This window comes from Haliotis cracherodii, unplaced genomic scaffold (genome assembly GCF_022045235.1).
Source record: "Haliotis cracherodii isolate W230 unplaced genomic scaffold, xgHalCrac1.p SCAF_10, whole genome shotgun sequence".
In the NCBI taxonomy this organism is placed as follows: Eukaryota; Metazoa; Mollusca; class Gastropoda; order Lepetellida; family Haliotidae; genus Haliotis; species Haliotis cracherodii.
In genome coordinates, this window is record NW_027266265.1 from 1,365,779 (window position 1) to 1,387,055 (window position 21,277).

Below are 21,277 nucleotides of genomic sequence, written 5' to 3' on the forward strand. Positions count from 1 at the left end.
GTTCCCATTGACTGTTTCTTCTGGTGGAAGCAAAATACCAATAATGCCCAAACAGGTTATTTCGTTCTTAGACTATTAAAGTCAAATAAACATTCATGTATTGATTCCAATTTTGTAATTAGATCATCTGTTTCATCAAAATATTGATGGTTCCTTTTTAACAGAGCGATATCAAACTGTTTTTTAAGTCTCTTTGGGTTTAGAGTGAATATGACCAAATGATGTGTGTTTCTCATTGACTTTCCTGCTCTTCCATTTCAAAATGTTGGAAGAAATGTTATTCTCCCAAACCAAGTCAATAAAACTGTTTGGCAGAGTTAAAATGGAGTGTGCATAGTGTCAAGTAGTCAGTATTGCTTCTCGTTTCTACTGCCAAGTAGCCAGTATTTCTTCTTGTAGGGTATCTACTGCCAAGTAGCCAGTATTGCTTCTTGTTGGGTATCCACTGCCAAGTAGCCAGTATTTCTTCTTGTAGGGTATTAATTTTCAAGTAGCCAGTATTGCTTCTTGTTTCTACTGTCAAGTAGCCAGTATTGCTTCTTGTTAGTTATCTACTGCCAAGTAGCCAGTATTGCTTCTTGTTTTTTATTGCCAAGTAGCCAGTATTGCTTCTTGTAGGGTATATACTGTCAAGTAGCCAGTATTTCTTCTTGTAGGTTATCTACTGTCAAGTAGCCAGTGTTGCTTCTTGTAGGATATCTATTGATAAGTAGCCAGTATTGCTTCTTGTAGGGTATCTACTGTCAAGCAGCCACTATTGCTTCTTGTAGGGTATTAATTGTCAAGTAGCCAGTATTGCTTCTTGTTTCTACTGTCAAGTAGACAGTATTGCTTCTTGTTAGGTATCTACTGCCAAGTAGCCAGTATTGCTTCTTGTTTCTACTGCTAAGTAGCCACTATTGCTTCTTGTTGGGTATCTACTGTCAAGTAGCCAGTGTTGCTTCTTGTAGGGTATCTACTATCAAGTAGCCAGTATTGCTTCTTGTAGGGTATCCACTGCCAAGTAGCCAGTATTGCTTCTTGTTGGGTATCTACTGTCAAGTAGCCAGTGTTGCTTCTTGTAGGGTATCTACTGTCAAGTAGCCAGTATTTCTTCTTGTAGGGTATCCACTGCCAAGTAGCCAGTATTGCTTCTTGTAGGGTATCTACTGACAAGTAGCCAGTATTGCTTCTTGTAGGGTATCTACTGACAAGTAGCCAGTATTGTTTCTTGTAGGGTATCTACTGACAAGTAGCCAGTATTGCTTCTTGTAGGGTATCTACTGCCAAGTAGCCAGTATTGCTTCTTGTAGTGTATCTACTGCCAAGTAGCCAGTATTGCTTCTTGTAGGGTATCTACTGCCAAGTAGCCAGTATTGCTTCTTGTAGGGTATCTACTGCCAAGTAGCCAGTATTGCTTCTTGTAGGGTATCTACTGCAAAGTAGCCAGTATTGCTTCTTGTAGGGTATCTACTGCCAAGTAGCCAGTGTTGCTTCTTGTAGGGTATCTACTGCAAAGTTGTCAGATTTTCTTCTTGTGTTAGCTCTACACTTGTACACAGATCTTGTACATGCTCACATCAACAGATACACAGCGTGCCGGGTGAGGTGAGGTGAAATGGGATTTAACGTCTCGCTCAATATTATTGCACTTATACTTTGATGTGCATGCAGAGGGAGGGGGTGGAGGGGGGGGGGGGGGGGGGAGAGGTGAGGGAGGTGAGGGAGCTGCTTGTACTGGGTCCGGACTGATGCTGATGCAGTTGCTAGCCCACTGCACTGATATGCCATCCTGCAGTTTAACATGAATACCCCACTTAGACACAATATATTGACTCCGAGTGGACCAGTCCTTGTTTTAGCCCTTTAAGATCAAGAGCCAGACAGGGTAACAACAAATAACATATTTTAATGTCTTTTGTATGACCCGGCTGGGGATCGAACCTCCTACCTTCCACTCTCCAGTCACTCTCTACTCAACCAAGGAGGGCGATCACACCAAGTTAGCCCCCCCCCCCCCACTACTAGATGCACACAATGTTAGGCCTTGGTGGGTCCTTGGAAGTGACACTTGATACCAGGAAGTTTTTAAGTACTGTCAGTTTCTATTAAGTGAAATAAATGGAGTCATCAAAAGCAATAACTGTGACTGCTGTGAGTGGAAGGTTTAATGTCGGTCTCACTCTTCCTGTCTCCAGTAATGTTTGCTGATAACAACAGCAGGCACCCAAGGCTGTAGTCCTGCAACATGACTGTGGAATTTAAATATTTTAGCTATTTTGTTTACTAGAAGCCTTGACAAGTCTAGATGAAACTAACCAAGTCTAGTTTGCTCGATTCCACAGCAGAAGAAGAAAGGTTCTTTCGAAAAATGTTTACAATCATTTTAATTTGATTTTTTCATTGACTAGGTGTTAGTGTACCAAGCCTGTCAATGTGCTGTGATATGCAGTAATATACGCAGCAATTCTGTGATGTATATAAGGGTATATAAGATGATATATACCCTGATTTATAATGATACATCCTATCTCCCACACTTTTAAATATATTTATCAATGATTTGCCTTCAAACTTTAGTTTAGACAATTGTGTATAGCTGAATAGTGTCAATATTTGTCACTTGTTATTTGCAGATGACTTCTTTGCAAATTCACTTCAAAAGTTGTAAGAACTACTCGATATTCCTAGTTTATTCTGCAAAAACAACAAGCCGAGAGTGAACTATGATAAGACAAATGTAGTGATATTTTGCAATACTGGTAAGCTAGAGGTAAGAAATAATTGGAAAATTGCTGGACAAACGTTGCCTTCACAAATAAATTACCCAGGAATTACATTTCACTCAGGTCGTAAGTTCAAAGACTGTGCAAAATCACTTCTAAAAAATAGGAAGATACCATAGACTTTAATCTTCTATTTTTAATCAGGAAGTTCCAGTGACCCTAGCATGTAAATTATACAAAACATTAAAGAACCAGTTATTTTATACAACAGCGAAATTTGGGGCATTGATTCAATTCTAATTAAAGGCATTGACTCATTTATACCAGAAAATCTTCAACTTTGATTTGGCAAATATATTTTGGGAGTCAGCAAATCTACCCATAATGGGGCAGGTAGAGCAAAATTACGGATGTATCCTCTGTTATACACAGTGGTCAAACAGGTGATATATTTCTACCAGCCTATGTACTCATCAAACAAGATGACGCTCAACAAATACATTCATTGAAGGTAAAGCAATGGTAAAGACACAGACAGGTTGGCGGTACCAACTCCACCCTTTCCAGGATAGGTATAACACAAGCCAATCTTCACTGAAGTCAAAATCAGTAATCAATGCAATTCAATACAATTCTATATTCATTACCCTATTTCTTAACTCCCTTCAGGATACAGCAACTTCTAAAGGTACAAGAAATAAACTTAGGACATACAGATTAGTAAAAAATGAAATAAAACTAGAACCGTATCTCAACCAATGTCAATGTGATCGATCCCAATTGCATGGATTGATGCTCATGATATCAATCACTGGATTGTCTGGTCCAGATTCTATTATTTACAGACCGTAGGACATACAGATTAGTAAATAAAATAAGGACCATATCTTAGCCTCTGTCCAAATATTGTGTTCCTTTTGCCTAACTACTTCTAAGTGAATACAAACTAAACATAGAATTAGGAAGACGACCCAGATCTCCAGTTCCTATAAACCAGCAGCTTTGTTCTAACTGCCATTATTGAAGATGAAAAACACTATATATTACATTGTACCAAACATAGTCAAAGGTTTCTTCTTTATGCGGAGCAAGAGCAAGATTTAATAATTTTAGGCAAACTGACGAAAATAATTTATTCTTATGCACCTTAGGAAATAATTACCTCAACACCATAAATGATATCTGTCACCATGATTACAACTTCAGACAATAATGTGCCAAATAACATATCTGACAAGAGATATATATGTACATACTCGTATTTTATATTTTATCTCTTTGGTAAATACTCTCTAAATGTTGCAGGTATGTTTACCGAAGAAGTTGATTATTTACATGTCTGCAAATTTGCTCTGTATTGTAAAGGAAAGTACCTTATCTTATACGCAGTGACATCATTATCAGTAGCGATATGTGGTATCTGTAATGTCTACATAGGTGATAAATGTTATGATATGTGTAGGGGCATATGTACAGGGTGATATACCATATTATCTTCCAAACTTGGCTTGTACAGGAGATATTGCTTGGTTGAGATGAAACAATATATCATAGGGGATGTCACTGCAAGGAAATTGCACCACAGGTCATTGTTATGTCATCGGTTAACATTACATCACAATCAAGTGACATCATCAATCCCTCTGCCACTGATTCTGGTTAGCTGTGCTTTTTACACTCAAGACACTGGTCATAACTGTTTACAAACTGAAAATGTTGAAAGAATGATTTTAGATGAGAATAGAACCATTTATCGACCTGTGCTGATATATTTTATATCAAAAGACACTTGGGTGAGATTCTCTATATATTAAGTGGTATGTGAAGTGATATACGGGGATAGATAGAAGTGATATAACAACCCATATCCATCTGGGAATAATGATATCTAATCAACCAAGTCAAATCGGACAGTTTAGCTGCCTCTTATAAGACGAAAAGGAGGTGACTGAGAACCTGTCTGACAGAGACCCTCCCGACCGAGTGGCGACTGGCACTGTTGCAGTGATATACACAATCCTGTACAAGATGCTGCAGTAATTCCTGTGGTGAAACATGCACTGATTCATGTAGTCCTACGGAGGACATCCCAGAGGTTTTAGGAAACAGGAAATAGCAACATGCAGCTGCTGTAGCATATCAAGCATGACAGGAGCATTCCTAATTCTTATCGAGTAAAAAAAATGTAATTGTTAAAACCACTATATACATGCAAGCAGTTATTTTGTTGCCTTTCCAGCCTGTAGGGCAGTGGCAAAGCGTATGGCTGACAGGAGCTGGCAGTTCACAGTCAGGCCAATGTTTCCTTAACGTGATGTGTCATGTATTCCATGTGTTATTTCACCCATACTGTTTCCATTCAGAGGTCATGTACAACCCTAGTTTCAAACCATTCAGACGTCATGCACAACCCTAGTTTCAAACCATTTAGACGTCATGTACAACCCTAGTTTCAAACCATTCAGACGTCATGTACAACCCTAGTTTCAAACCATTCAGGCGTCATGCACAACCCTAGTTTCAAACCATTCAGACGTCATGTACAACCTCAGTTTCAAACCATTCAGACGTCATGTATAACCCTAGTTTCAAACCATTCAGACGTCATGCACAACCCTAGTTTCAAACCATTCAGACGTCATGTACAACCCTAGTTTCAAACCATTCAGGCGTCATGCACAACCCTAGTTTCAAACCATTCAGACGTCATGTACAACCTCAGTTTCAAACCATTCAGACGTCATGTACAACCCTAGTTTCAAACCATTCAGGCGTCATGCACAACCCTAGTTTCAAACCATTCAGACGTCATGTACAACCTCAGTTTCAAACCATTCAGACGTCATGTATAACCCTAGTTTCACACCATTCAGACTTCATGCAGAACCCTAGTTTTAAACCATTCAGACGTCATGTATAAACCTCGTTTCACACCATTCAGACTTCATGCAGAACCCTAGTTTTAAACCATTCAGACGTCATGTATAAACCTCGTTTCACACCATTCAGAAGTCATGCACAACCCTAGTTTCAAACCATTCAGACGTCATGTACAACCTCAGTTTCAAACCATTCAGACGTCATGCACAACCCTAGTTTCACACCATTCAGACGTCATGTATAACCCTAGTTTCAAACCATTCAGACATCATGCACAACCCTTGTTTCAAACAATTCAGGCGTCATGCACAACCCTTGTTTCAAACCATTCAGAGGTCATATACAACCCTAGTTTCACACCATTCAGAAGTCATGCACAACCCTAGTTTCAAACCATTCAGACGTCATGCACAACCCTAGTTTCAAACCATTCAGACATCATGTATAACCCTAGTTTCAAACAATTCAGACGTCATGCACAACCCTAGTTTCAAACCATTCAGAAGTCATGTCAGCCCTAGTTTCAAACCATTCAGACGTCATGCACAACCCTAGCTTCAAACCATTCAGACATCATGCACAACCCTAGTTTCACACCATTCAGAAGTCATGCACAACCCTATTTTAACCATTCAGACGTCATGTATAACCCTAGTTTCACACCATTCAGACATCATGCACAACCCCAGTTTCAAACCATTCAGAAGTCATGCGCAACCCAAGTTTCAAACCATTCAGACGTCATGTATAACCCTCGTTTCACACCATTCAGACGTCATGCACAACCCTAGTTTCAAACCATTTAGAAGTCATGCGCAACCCTAGTTTCAAACCATTCAGGCGTCATGCACAACCCAAGTTTCAAACCATTCCGAGGTCATGTACAACCGTAGTGTCACACCATTCAGAAGTCATGCACAACCCTAGTTTCAAACCATTCAGACGTCATGTACAACCCTAGTTTCACATCATTCAGACGTCATGCACAACCCTAGTTTCACACCATTCAGACGTCATGTACAACCCTAGTTTCAAACCATTCAGACGTCATGCACAACCCTAGTTTCAAACCATTCAAACGTCATGTACAACCTCAGTTTCAAACCATTCAGACGTCATGTACAACCCTAGTTTCAAACCATTCAGGCGTCATGCACAACCCTAGTTTCAAACCATTCAGACGTCATGTACAACCTCAGTTTCAAACCATTCAGACGTCATGTATAACCCTAGTTTCACACCATTCAGACTTCATGCAGAACCCTAGTTTTAAACCATTCAGATGTCATGTATAAACCTCGTTTCACACCATTCAGACTTCATGCAGAACCCTAGTTTTAAACCATTCAGACGTCATGTATAAACCTCGTTTCACACCATTCAGAAGTCATGCACAACCCTAGTTTCAAACCATTCAGACGTCATGTACAACCTCAGTTTCAAACCATTCAGACGTCATGCACAACCCTAGTTTCACACCATTCAGACGTCATGTATAACCCTAGTTTCAAACCATTCAGACATCATGCACAACCCTTGTTTCAAACAATTCAGGCGTCATGCACAACCCTTGTTTCAAACCATTCAGAGGTCATATACAACCCTAGTTTCACACCATTCAGAAGTCATGCACAACCCTAGTTTCAAACCATTCAGACGTCATGCACAACCCTAGTTTCAAACCATTCAGACATCATGTATAACCCTAGTTTCAAACAATTCAGACGTCATGCACAACAACCCTAGTTTCAAACCATTCAGAAGTCATGTCGGCCCTAGTTTCAAACCATTCAGACGTCATGCACAACCCTAGTTTCAAACCATTCAGACATCATGCACAACCCTAGTTTCAAACCATTCAGACGTCATGCACAACCCTAGTTTCAAACCATTCAGACATCATGCACAACCCTAGTTTCACACCATTCAGAAGTCATGCACAACCCTATTTTAACCATTCAGACGTCATGTATAACCCTAGTTTCACACCATTCAGACATCATGCACAACCCCAGTTTCAAACCATTCAGAAGTCATGCGCAACCCAAGTTTCAAACCATTCAGACGTCATGTATAACCCTCGTTTCACACCATTCAGACGTCATGCACAACCCTAGTTTCAAACCATTTAGAAGTCATGCGCAACCCTAGTTTCAAACCATTCAGGCGTCATGCACAACCCAAGTTTCAAACCATTCCGAGGTCATGTACAACCGTAGTGTCACACCATTCAGAAGTCATGCACAACCCTAGTTTCAAACCATTCAGACGTCATGTACAACCCTAGTTTCACATCATTCAGACGTCATGCACAACCCTAGTTTCACACCATTCAGACGTCATGTACAACCCTAGTTTCAAACCATTCAGACGTCATGCACAACCCTAGTTTCAAACCATTCAAACGTCATGTACAACCTCAGTTTCAAACCATTCAGACGTCATGTACAACCCTAGTTTCAAACCATTCAGGCGTCATGCACAACCCTAGTTTCAAACCATTCAGACGTCATGTACAACCTCAGTTTCAAACCATTCAGACGTCATGTATAACCCTAGTTTCACACCATTCAGACTTCATGCAGAACCCTAGTTTTAAACCATTCAGATGTCATGTATAAACCTCGTTTCACACCATTCAGACTTCATGCAGAACCCTAGTTTTAAACCATTCAGACGTCATGTATAAACCTCGTTTCACACCATTCAGAAGTCATGCACAACCCTAGTTTCAAACCATTCAGACGTCATGTACAACCTCAGTTTCAAACCATTCAGACGTCATGCACAACCCTAGTTTCACACCATTCAGACGTCATGTATAACCCTAGTTTCAAACCATTCAGACATGCACAACCCTTGTTTCAAACAATTCAGGCGTCATGCACAACCCTTGTTTCAAACCATTCAGAGGTCATATACAACCCTAGTTTCACACCATTCAGAAGTCATGCACAACCCTAGTTTCAAACCATTCAGACGTCATGCACAACCCTAGTTTCAAACCATTCAGACATCATGTATAACCCTAGTTTCAAACAATTCAGACGTCATGCACAACCCTAGTTTCAAACCATTCAGAAGTCATGTCGGCCCTAGTTTCAAACCATTCAGACGTCATGCACAACCCTAGTTTCAAACCATTCAGACATCATGCACAACCCTAGTTTCACACCATTCAGAAGTCATGTACAACCCTATTTTAACCATTCAGACGTCATGTATAACCCTAGTTTCACACCATTCAGACATCATGCACAACCCTAGTTTCAAACCATTCAGAAGTCATGCGCAACCCAAGTTTCAAACCATTCAGACGTCATGTATAACCCTCGTTTCACACCATTCAGACGTCATGCACAACCCTAGTTTCAAACCATTCAGAAGTCATGCGCAACCCTAGTTTCAAACCATTCAGCCGTCATGCACAACCCAAGTTTCAAACCATTCCGAGGTCATGTACAACCGTAGTGTCACACCATTCAGAAGTCATGCACAACCCTAGTTTCAAACCATTCAGACGTCATGTACAACCCTAGTTTCACATCATTCAGACGTCATGCACAACCCTAGTTTCAAACCATTCAAAAGTCATACACAACCCTAGTTTCAAACCATTCAGACATCATGCACAACCCTAGTTTCAAACCATTCAGATGTCATGTACAACCCTATTTTCAAACCATTCAGAAGTCATGCACAACCTTAGATGCACACCATTCAGAGGTCATGTACAACCCTAGTTTCAAACCATTCAGACATCATGTACAACCCTAGTTTCAAACCATTCAGATGTCATGCACAACCCTAGTTTCAAACCATTCAGAAGTCATGCACAACCTTAGATGCACACCATTCAGAGGTCATGTACAACCCTAGTTTCACACCATTCAGAGGTCATGCACAACCCTAGTTTCAAACCATTCAGACATCATGTACAACCCTAGTTTCAAACCATTCAGATGTCATGTACAACCCTATTTTCAAACCATTCAGAAGTCATGCACAACCTTAGATGCACACCATTCAGAGGTCATGTACAACCCTAGTTTCACACCATTCAGAGGTCATGTACAACCCTAGTTTCAAACCATTCAGACATCATGTACAACCCTAGTTTCAAACCATTCAGATGTCATGTACAACCCTAGTTTCAAACCATTCAGAAGTCATGCACAACCTTAGATGCACACCATTCAGAGGTCATGCACAACCTTAGATGCACACCATTCAGAGGTCATGCACAACCTTAGATGCACACCATTCAGAAGTCATGCACAACCTTAGATGCACACCATTCAGAAGTCATGCACAACCTTAGATGCACACCATTCAGAAGTCATGTACAACCTTAGATGCACACCATTCAGAAGTCATGCACAACCTTAGATGCACACCATTCAGAAGTCATGCACAACCTTAGATGCACACCATTCAGAAGTCATGCACAACCCTAGTTTCACACCATTCAGAGGTCATGCACAACCCTAGTTTCAAACCATTCAGACGTCATGTACAACCCTAGTTTCAAACCATTCAGATGTCATGTACAACCCTATTTTCAAACCATTCAGAAGTCATGCACAACCTGAGATGCACACCATTCAGAGGTCATGTACAACCCTAGTTTCACACCATTCAGAGGTCATGCACAACCCTAGTTTCAAGCCATTCAGACATCATGTACAACCCTAGTTTCAAACCATTCAGATGTCATGTACAACCCTATTTTCAAACCATTCAGAAGTCATGCACAACCTTAGATGCACACCATTCAGAGGTCATGTACAACCCTAGTTTCACACCATTCAGAGGTCATGTACAACCCTAGTTTCAAACCATTCAGACATCATGTACAACCCTAGTTTCAAACCATTCAGATGTCATGTACAACCCTATTTTCAAACCATTCAGAAGTCATGCACAACCTTAGATGCACACCATTCAGAGGTCATGCACAACCTTAGATGCACACCATTCAGAGGTCATGCACAACCTTAGATGCACACCATTCAGAAGTCATGCACAACCTTAGATGCACACCATTCAGAAGTCATGCACAACCTTAGATGCACACCATTCAGAAGTCATGCACAACCTTAGATGCACACCATTCAGAAGTCATGCACAACCTTAGATGCACACCATTCAGAAGTCATGCACAACCTTAGATGCACACCATTCAGAGGTCATGTACAACCCTAGTTTCACACCATTCAGAGGTCATGTACAACCCTAGTTTCAAACCATTCAGACATCATGTACAACCCTAGTTTCAAACCATTCAGATGTCATGTACAACCCTATTTTCAAACCATTCAGAAGTCATGCACAACCTTAGATGCACACCATTCAGAGGTCATGCACAACCTTAGATGCACACCATTCAGAAGTCATGCACAACCTTAGATGCACACCATTCAGATGTCATGCACAACCTTAGATGCACACCATTCAGAGGTCATGCACAACCTTAGATGCACACCATTCAGAAGTCATGCACAACCTTAGATGCACACCATTCAGAAGTCATGCACAACCTTAGATGCACACCATTCAGAAGTCATGCACAACCTTAGATGCACACCATTCAGAAGTCATGCACAACCTTAGATGCACACCATTCAGAAGTCATGCACAACCTTAGATGCACACCATTCAGAAGTCATGCACAACCTTAGATGCACACCATTCAGAAGTCATGCACAACCTTAGATGCACACCATTCAGAAGTCATGCACAACCTTAGATGCACACCATTCAGAAGTCATGCACAACCTTAGATGCACACCATTCAGAAGTCATGCACAACCTTAGATGCACACCATTCAGAAGTCATGTACAACCTTAGATGCACACCATTCAGAGGTCATGAACAACCGTAGTGTCACACCATTCAGAAGTCATGCACAACCTTAGATGCACACCATTCAGAGGTCATGCACAACCCTAGTTTCAAACCATTCAGAGGTCATGTATAACCTTAGATGCACACAATTCAGACGTCATGCACAACGCTAGTTTCAGGTACCCGGGTAGGGTAGTAAATTTGGACCTGTCCCAGCCCTAGAGGAAAGGTATGAAAACAGGAAAGAAGAGGAAAGAAGAGTAAAGGTTCTTTTGAAGAAAAAAATACAATTATTTTGAAGAAATGTTCCAAAGACTAAAGTGTTAGTCTACTGATTTCCACACAAGGAAAATCTTTTTAACCAAGTCACTATTCACACATATAATGGTTCATGACCATGGGTGTGAGCGCTCTTTGTGGAAGGAGGGGCTGTCTGTGGGTAGGGAGTACTGAGGGTGACGGGCTCTGTGGGTGGGGCTGTAGGGAAGGAGAGGGTTGTCTGTGGCTAGCCGCAAGGTCTGACGGTATTAAAGGAGCCCTTGCGGTAATGTAATAATTGGACTTCTAGTCGGTGGCCTTGGAGAATGCTAGGTTGATATGACTTTATATCAGCAATGAAAGTGACAATGATGTATGGAAGGACCGGTCAGTGATTGGTGGACTAGACACACTGTTGTACGCTGTGAAGTGTCTGTGGTCACTCCTTGTCTTGTCAGAGATGTTATCTCAGTTAAATACCTCTCATAGGAGTTGATCACACTCCATGGCTCGATAACATTGGGATGTTAGTGGATAATAAAGTACTAGTTCCCTAAAGATAACTGCATGAATTAATTTACACTTTCTTATTATCAATTACAGATCTAAGATTTGTTTTTGAATTTGTTTTAGGATTTAAATGTAAATGGAAGATGGTAAATTAAAAAAACAAACAATCATAAAAAATTTTACATTTGGCTTTTGACAAAATTTTAGATGAAATTCGTTTTTTGAAGAGATTATTTTTAAATTTCAAATTTCATTTAAAATTTTGTCACCGATTACTGTTCTGAAAGATCAGTCAACAAACACAATCCCAGCAAGATGTCATCCAAAGAGTGGCTGCCCTACAGGATAATGTTGTAGATGTTCCTTCTAAGAGGACCTCAAATAACATAACCGTTATACGTAAGCATCACTACATTAATTCTTTTCTCACAGAACTTGGTATGAGTGGCATATCAAATAACGCCACATGTAACAGTCCCCGCTGTAGTCCACGATTCTGTGGTCGCGGAATATTTTGCAGAAATGCCTACTTGGTGCAGAAAATCACATTTTGTGCAGAATTTTTTATTTATCTTCGAACTTCATTGATTACCATGACGTCACAATCTAATGACATCACCAACGTGTCTGCTACTGAAGCTGTAAGCAGTACTTTTTACACTTGAGACACTGCTAATTACTGTTTATAAACTGAAAAGTTGGAAGAATGATGTTGGATGCTAAATAAAATCTCACCCTCATGTCCTTCGATATCCAGCCTTGGAGTTGGAGCTACCCTCTTGGAGTTTGTCCACTTTTATCAACTCCTGTTAATATAATTTATATCAAAAGACACTCAGGTTATATTCTCTATTTAAATGCACATCAAAGTTAACAGCATTGATGGGGGACATCAGATCCATTCACAACGTCCCTTTTTACACACAGATTATCTAGAACAGGGATGTGCACCCAATCAGTCTTCTCAATCTCATTTCCTTTGATTTGTTTCTTCCATGCAAATATAGTTTTATTTCCCCACAATTTGTACTATATCCTTAACCTCAAGGGTTGATAGGTGCAGAATCTGTTCAATTATTCCCCCTGACTGACAGCGACCAGGATCTCATATTCCCAGGTCTATTTTCAATAAACCAGCTCTCGGAGATTCCGTGGGATCAGCTGTTTAAGAATCTGTATGCAATTCATGAGACAGCACCTTCATAGATCTCTCAATAAGTGATAAACACAAATACTGAAATAAACTGGCGTGTGCATTAATATTGATAAGACCGGCAGCGGCCATGAATGGGTCTGAGGGGATGATGCCAGTGCTGGATTCAGGGGTGTGTGGGATTAACATCAAGCGGAAGGAAGGAGGGGATATGGTGCAGATATGAGGTACCGCTTTATTAAGCCCTTTTCAAACTTGGACAGGCCAATTCATTTTGTTTGATGGATTTCCTGCAACATCCCAAGACACAGGAGACAAAAGTACTTTTTTCTCAATGTTTTCAAGGTAAAGTTGAAATTATATTTCTAAAAGATGGATATTAAACCAAATATGGACAAAAGTATTTTCAGTACTTCAGTATGTCATAGCTTCAATCTGCAGCTGTTAAACTAAGAATTTATATTTCTTTGAATTTTCAAACTGAAAAAAATGTACTTTAGATTTTTATTATACAAGCTTGTTAAGAAGACTAATTGGGAATAATCAATAACTGTATAAAATCTTATTAAACATTTACAAAATATTGGTTGGACAACTCTGTAAATCAACCAAAAATAACCAAACTATGGAGTGAGTGAGTGAGTGAGTGAGTGAGTGAGTGAGTTGGGTTTAACACCACTTTTAACAGAATTCCAGTTATATCGCAGCTTAATGTGGGAGGAAAGCAGGTCTCTGATGTTTACCACTTCGGTGAAACCCACGAGCACGGGTATGGTGCTGACAAACCTATAAACATTATTGGGGCAAAGAAGGATTCAAGCACACATTAGTGTGAATATTAAACACTGAAATAAATAAAGTGCTCACAAAGAGAAATACTTCCGTGGAAAGAATGACATTAATAATTAATGTAAGTGCTCTATATTGCTGTCCTGAACGTTGTAAACCAGTCATCTGGTTGGACGCGGTAATATGGTAAAACAACAAGGTAAAGTAAAATATGAAATGTATATGAGTATATTAATTGTAATGAATAAAAAAATTTATCACATCTTTCTGTTTGCACAATATATTTGTGCACATTTTTTAATAAAAAGATGTTTTGTACTAATGAACATGACTTATCACCATAACAAATTGCCTGGATCGAAAAATGACATGTTTGTCTATACTTTGACCTGTGAATGATATTTTACCTCCCTACGAGTGATGGTACATTGCAAGTCCAGGGACTTACCTCAAGCCCATGTTCAGCACCAAGTCACCAGCTAATGTCTAAAAATAAATCCAAATTGGAATTAAGAATGTTCCAATTGATGCTATCAGGGCCCGTTCCACAAGGTGATTGTAGCACAACAGTTGTAAGTTATAGTATGGGAGTTACGATCACCTCAGCGCTACGCTAGCTTTCTGGAAGGGACTACAGAGTTATGACTCTAGTATTAATGTTATGGCTATGTAGATACGAATTTTATTTCCCTGAAAGTAAGACAAATATGCAGGAAGAGGCCTCAATGTTTAGTTATTGCTTTGCATGCAATGTTTTAAAAAAATCAAAACTCCCAATTTTGAACAAGATAACAATTAGCCTTCCTCCGTGATTACTTCCTGCATTCAAGTCACAAACAAGACACTCACAGTGTCCTACAATCAAGGTTAAAACATATTATTTCTAAATGCTGGATCGCCTAGTAATAGATACAGATGGTAATATTTGAATTTTCAAAACTTTTGCATTATGTTATATCTGTCTACACAATTGCAAGGTTTTCAAAAAAAATTCAGGGATGCAAGTCATTTATTATTCCAGATTATGGAAATTTCACTTATTTTTTCAATTCATCTTAAAATAATTTGGTCAGCCTCTATCATGTTTGTGTAAGTATAATATTCTTTTCTAAGACAAAATGAAAACAGATATAGAAAAGGTTATCTTGAGCCAAAGTGTATCGTGATACATATCACATGTTTTCATCATAGATTTACTGTAAACAGATAAATGTAAACAAAAAGACTGCCCTTAAACCTCCTGCCAAAGCGAACAATAAAATGTCATAACAGGCTTTTCAAAATAGTCTACGTCAAATTAATTTTCTTTCTTCCCTCCGAGGGAAAACAACTGCATCATGAACATCAGGGTATATAGGCAGTTATCTAACACACAGGGTATATAGGCAGTTATCTAACACACAGGGTATATAGGCAGTTATCTAACACACAGGGTATATAGGCAGTTATCTAACACACAGGGTATATAGGCAGTTATCTAACACACAGGGTATATAAGCTGTTATCTAACACACAGGGTATATAGGCAGTTATCTAACACACAGGGTATATAGGCAGTTATCTAACACACAGGGTATATAGGCAGTTATCTAACACACAGGGTATATAAGCTGTTATCTAACACACAGGGTATATAGGCAGTTATCTAACACACAGGGTATATAGGCAGTTATCTAACACACAGGGTATATAGGCAGTTATCTAACAAACAGGGTATATAGGCTGTTATCTAACACACAGGGTATATAGGCAGTTATCTAACACACTGGGTATATAGGCAGTTATCTAACACACAGGGTATATAAGCTGTTATCTAACACACAGGGTATATAAGCAGTTATCTAACACACAGGGTATATAGACAGTTTTCTAAAACACAGGGTATATAGGCTGTTAACTAACACACTGGGTATATAGGCAGTTATCTAAAACACAGGGTATATAGGCAGTTATCTAACACACAGGGTATATATATAGAATACTAAACGAGCTCCCGTGTAATACCAATTTTATGAAACGAGTGAATGCGAGTCAGATACCACAACTATTCACGAGTTTCATAAAATTTGTTTTACACAGGAGCTCGTTTAGTATTTTATTTATTACTTGCCATTTATAATGTTTTTAGAATTATACTGTTGTGTGTGAATAGGCTGACACCTAAACGATCCACGGCATAATCCAATTGAGTTTAACACAATAATACTTCAAACACGTCAAAAGTTGAAACGTATGAATTTAATACCCACGGCCCACCTTTAGAATTCAGGCGTCCGTTCCACAAAATTATCGTAGCGTTAAGGTTATCACAACTCACATACTTTAACCTAGACCAACAGCTGTCGTTGCGCTACAGTAAGATCGCCTTGTGGAACGTGGCCTTGCACCTCAAAGTTTATAATCACGTCACAATACCCGATGACGTAATTTGTGGAATTTTGTTGCAAGATCCTTCAGCAAAACAATGCCATGTGACGTCAGCCAAGCAACAAGGTTGCTGGGGTCATCGAGTGTGCATAAGCTCCTCTCAGTGATCTATCAACTCCACACGCAATGTCGTTGAATACGCCAAGGGATGTTGAGAGCTTTCAATATTTGTTTGTGAAACGTGCTCCGAGAGTACATAAGCACGCGTTTTGGTATTACACAATGTGTAATACAGCTGTATGTTTATTAAACGGGTGATCTCTTCACGGGCAAGTAATAAAGGCTGTTATCTAACACTGGGTATTTAGGCAGTTATCTAACACACAGGGTATATAGGCTGTTATCTAACACACAGGGTATATAGGCAGTTATCTAACACACAGGGTATATAGGTAGTTATCTAACACACAGGGTATATAGGCAGTAATCTAACACACAGGGTATATAAGCTGTTATCTAACACACAGGGTATATATTTTAGACAGTTATCTAAAACACAGGGTATATAGGCTGTTATCTAACACACAGGGTATATAGGCAGTTATCTAACACACACGGTATATAGGCTGTTAACTAAAACACAGGGTATATAGGCAGTTATCTAACACACAGGGTATATAGGCAGTTATCTAAAACACAGGGTATATAGGCAGTTATCTAACACACAGGGTATATAGGCTGTTAACTAAAACACAGGGTATATAGGCAGTTATCTAACACACAGGGTATATAGGCAGTTATCTAACACACAGGGTATATAGGCAGTTATCTTACACACAGGGTATGTAGGCTGTATGAGTTTTTAGGCTTTGTTTCATTGACATTGACTGTTTGAGGAGTTATGTAGAAGTCTGTACATTGGTCCCAGGGTATCCATCGCAGAGAACATCCATCACCCTCGTGTGACCGACTCTCCTCAATCGTCTCACAATTAGCTGCATACAGGATTACCTCCCTTGGGCAGTATGTCTGCTTGCCAAACTAGTAATCAGACGCTTCGTTAATGTGATACTTCAAACCAACAAATTCACTTAGCATAGAAAAATAGCCATTAGCGTTACCATCTTCATGATCTACGGCAGCTATTATCATGAAGAAAAATTACCATATATAGAGCAAAATGTTAGATTCTGAAGTTTGAAGACATATTTGTGGAAAGCGACAGTTTCAATAGTGGATATTTTCCTAACACAGATCCGCCAGCATGCCCATTCCTCCGACACGAAGTACTACTAGTATACCGTCATTCATGAGAGTCGACAAGATGGAATCGAATCAGAAGATTGTTTGAAAAGAAAGATGCTTGTGTTGGCAATAACATTGGGGAGGGAGGTCATATTGCTACAAAACATTGCAGCCACATTTGAGATGGCAATCAAACAGAGTTGAGTACAGGTGATATTGCAGCTTATTTCAATGATAACAGAACAACATAATTTGATTGGACATCTACTTTATTGTTGTCTCATTCAAAACATGGGCCCAGAGAGCAAATGATTCCATAGAAACTGTCAAAGATTAACTTGTCCTGATGTTTTAACCCCACCAAAAACAATTGTGAGTGTTTGATGGAAAAAAATGTTAGTCACTAATATAAATCCCACACCAAACGAAATCAACCATGCTAGGCCTGCCAATCAGACCCCCTGAGTGTAGTGCCCCTTTAATGCAGGTGAGCTGCACATGTATCACTGTGTGCATAAGGCAACAATGTTGACACTGACCTTTCATGTCTCCCCTACAAGTCCAACACCCTATTGAATTGCATCAACAGACGGACACAAAAAAGATCAATGACTAAAACAAACAGATCTTGTCTATTTAAATGCAATTAATCAACATGGGAAAAATTGCATCAATCACATGCAATGAAATGAGATTTGGAACTTGTAAAACCCATCCAACCTGCTGAAAGGCTAGGGAAAACTGACTTGGAAGGGTAACAATATTGAAATTGTGAGAGTTGTCACACTAGTCCGCCTGACCACTAAGCCAGAGGCAATCCTCTCAAGGAAACATTGTCAATTATAAACCCCTGGATGGATACGTTACTTGCATTAAGATGGCACTGACGTAATTTAACCTTTCTCATCAAATCTTCTTCAGGGAACGCTAATACTACTCTTAAGTGGGTGAAAACAGTTTTAAGAGGTTAATCTGTACGGTCTGGGAAAGATTTAGCCAAGATTGGAAAGAAACTAAAATATTCCCTTCTCTATATACAGTTATGTAAATTCACAGTTGTGGCATCTGTAAGGCCATATGGATGTCAGGATCACTGCCGACCCCTAATCTGCTGTGTCGCAGGTGTAATTGTGCACACAGTTGTCCCTTAAATCCCTGCCTCTGTTGGAGAGACGGGATACATCGTCTAATTCTTCGTTACAAGTAATCGCTGTAAAATCTTGTCACAAGGACAAACTCCTGCAGTTAAATCAATGCTGTCAGTGGATGTTTGGGTCAATAGGATTGTTTTCAAGAACATTAACTACCTTTAACAATTTCTACAGAGAATGTGTGGTTTCCGGGCAACATTATATAAAATAGGTAATGGGTATATATATATTGGACATGCTTTCTTATTCTCTTAAAATATACTCAGTAGTAGACATAACTGTGATTATGTTCTTATCATTTTGATATTTTTTCAAAGCACCTACCGAACATGACCGCAGATATGCCGACCCCGTAGATAAGCCGAGGTATTAACGTGACCATTGAAATTTGAAAGATTATGATATGACCCGTATATAAGCCGAACCACGAAGTGAAAGGCAATGACACGTTTCAGGGCTACTGCTTGCCCTTCATCAGGTGAACGATGTTTCAGGGCTACTGCTTGCCCCTTCATTAGCTGAACGATGTTTAAGGGCTACTGCTTGCCCCTTCATTAGTTGAAACGATGTTTCAGGGCTACTGCTTGCCCCTTCATAAGGTGAACGATGTTTCAGGGCTACTGCTTGCCCCTTCATTAGGTGAACGATGTTTAAGGGCTACTGCCTGCCCCTTCATTAGGTGAACAATGTTTCAGGGCTACTGCTTGCCCCTTCATTGGGTGAACGATGTTTCAGGGCTACTGCCTGCCCCTTCATTAGGTGAACAATGTTTCAGGGCTACTGCCTGCCCCTTCATTAGGTGAACAATGTTTCAGGGCTACTGCCTGCCCCTTCATTAGGTGAACGATGTTTCAGGGCATCTGCTTGCCCCTTCATTAGGTGAACGATGTTTCAAGGCATCTGTTTGCCTCTTCATTGGGTGAACGATATTTCAGGGCATCTGCTTGCCCCTTCATTAGGTGAACGATGTTTCAGGGCTACTGCTTGCCCCTTTTATCTGGTGAAAAGTGTTTCAGGGCCACTGCCTGTCCCTTCATCAGTAAATGAAAGGAAAGGAAAGGAAAAACTTTAAAGGATTTTAATGCAAGAATCGGTAAAAATTGTGTCTGAAACCATTTTTTTTATCAGGAATAATATATTCCAATATCATGTTATTATAGTTGCAGCTTTAATTAAATATATTTAAAAAAATAATAACCCTAAGCGTAGCACTTCAGTGCAGTTGATTGCGATTGACGGTTATTTCTGTCAGCTCGAACAATTTGATCAGTCACTGTCTAGGTTCCCACGCACGTGATCGTGAGAACTACATGTTGACATAGAATCGTCAAACTACAACAAATATGACTTTTAATGAGTCAAAGTATGGCATTTATGATATATGTATCCATTCTCTGTCAACTAAAGTTCATTTCAAGGCGTCAATAGCTGTAATCTGACCGTGGCTGCTGTTAATAACGGTGAGTTGTGCGATCTTCAGATCGATTCACACATGATTTTGACAAAATTAATTAAAACAATATTAAAAGGAATTTTGAATAAAATTAATGAAATATGTTACAAACATAAGTCCAGATATACAACGAACACTTTGTATAACCAGACAGTGTCATTACATGATTAATTTGCGTACTTCAGTATGGATTTGTTGACATGGTATTTCCGGTGTTGCGTGGTCACGGTTGTGTCTTTGCGTTGGGGAAAAACCCCATCAAAACTCATTATGGCGTGTATAATGCGCACCCCCTTCTTCACAGCTGTGTTTTGGGAGAAAAAACTGTGCAGTCTTCTCAAGAAAATATGGTACATGGATATTTTTTGTTTTTTTAAAAGCCTTGGCAAGTCCAGATCAAACTAAACTAAATCTAGTTTACTTAATTCCACAGCCTATGATAGCCTAGTTGACACACAACTGAAGCAGATCATGTGACTATCGTTCAGGCTTGTTGTTTAATAACATGCAACCAATGTTGGAGTGATAATTTCATACATTGTCCTTAAATTTCCACTTATGACATTTAAACTCTTTCACAAAACAAAGAATAAAAAACGTGGCATCAAAGCCAGTCATTTTGAAAAATGAAGCCTTGTTTTCTATAACTTTTTAAGATGGATATATCCTTGGAGACATTCGGTGTCTCAACCAGCCTATACTCATCCCCTTCTCAGCTCTACCAGCCTATACTCATCCCCTTTTCAGCTCTACCAGCCTATACTCATCCCCTTTTCAGCTCTACCAGCCTATACTCATCCCCTTCTCAGCTCTACCAGCCTATACTCATCCCCTTCTCAGCTCTACCAGCCTATACTCATCCCCTTTTCAGCTCTACCAGCCTATACTCATCCCCTTCTCAGCTCTACCAGCCAATAC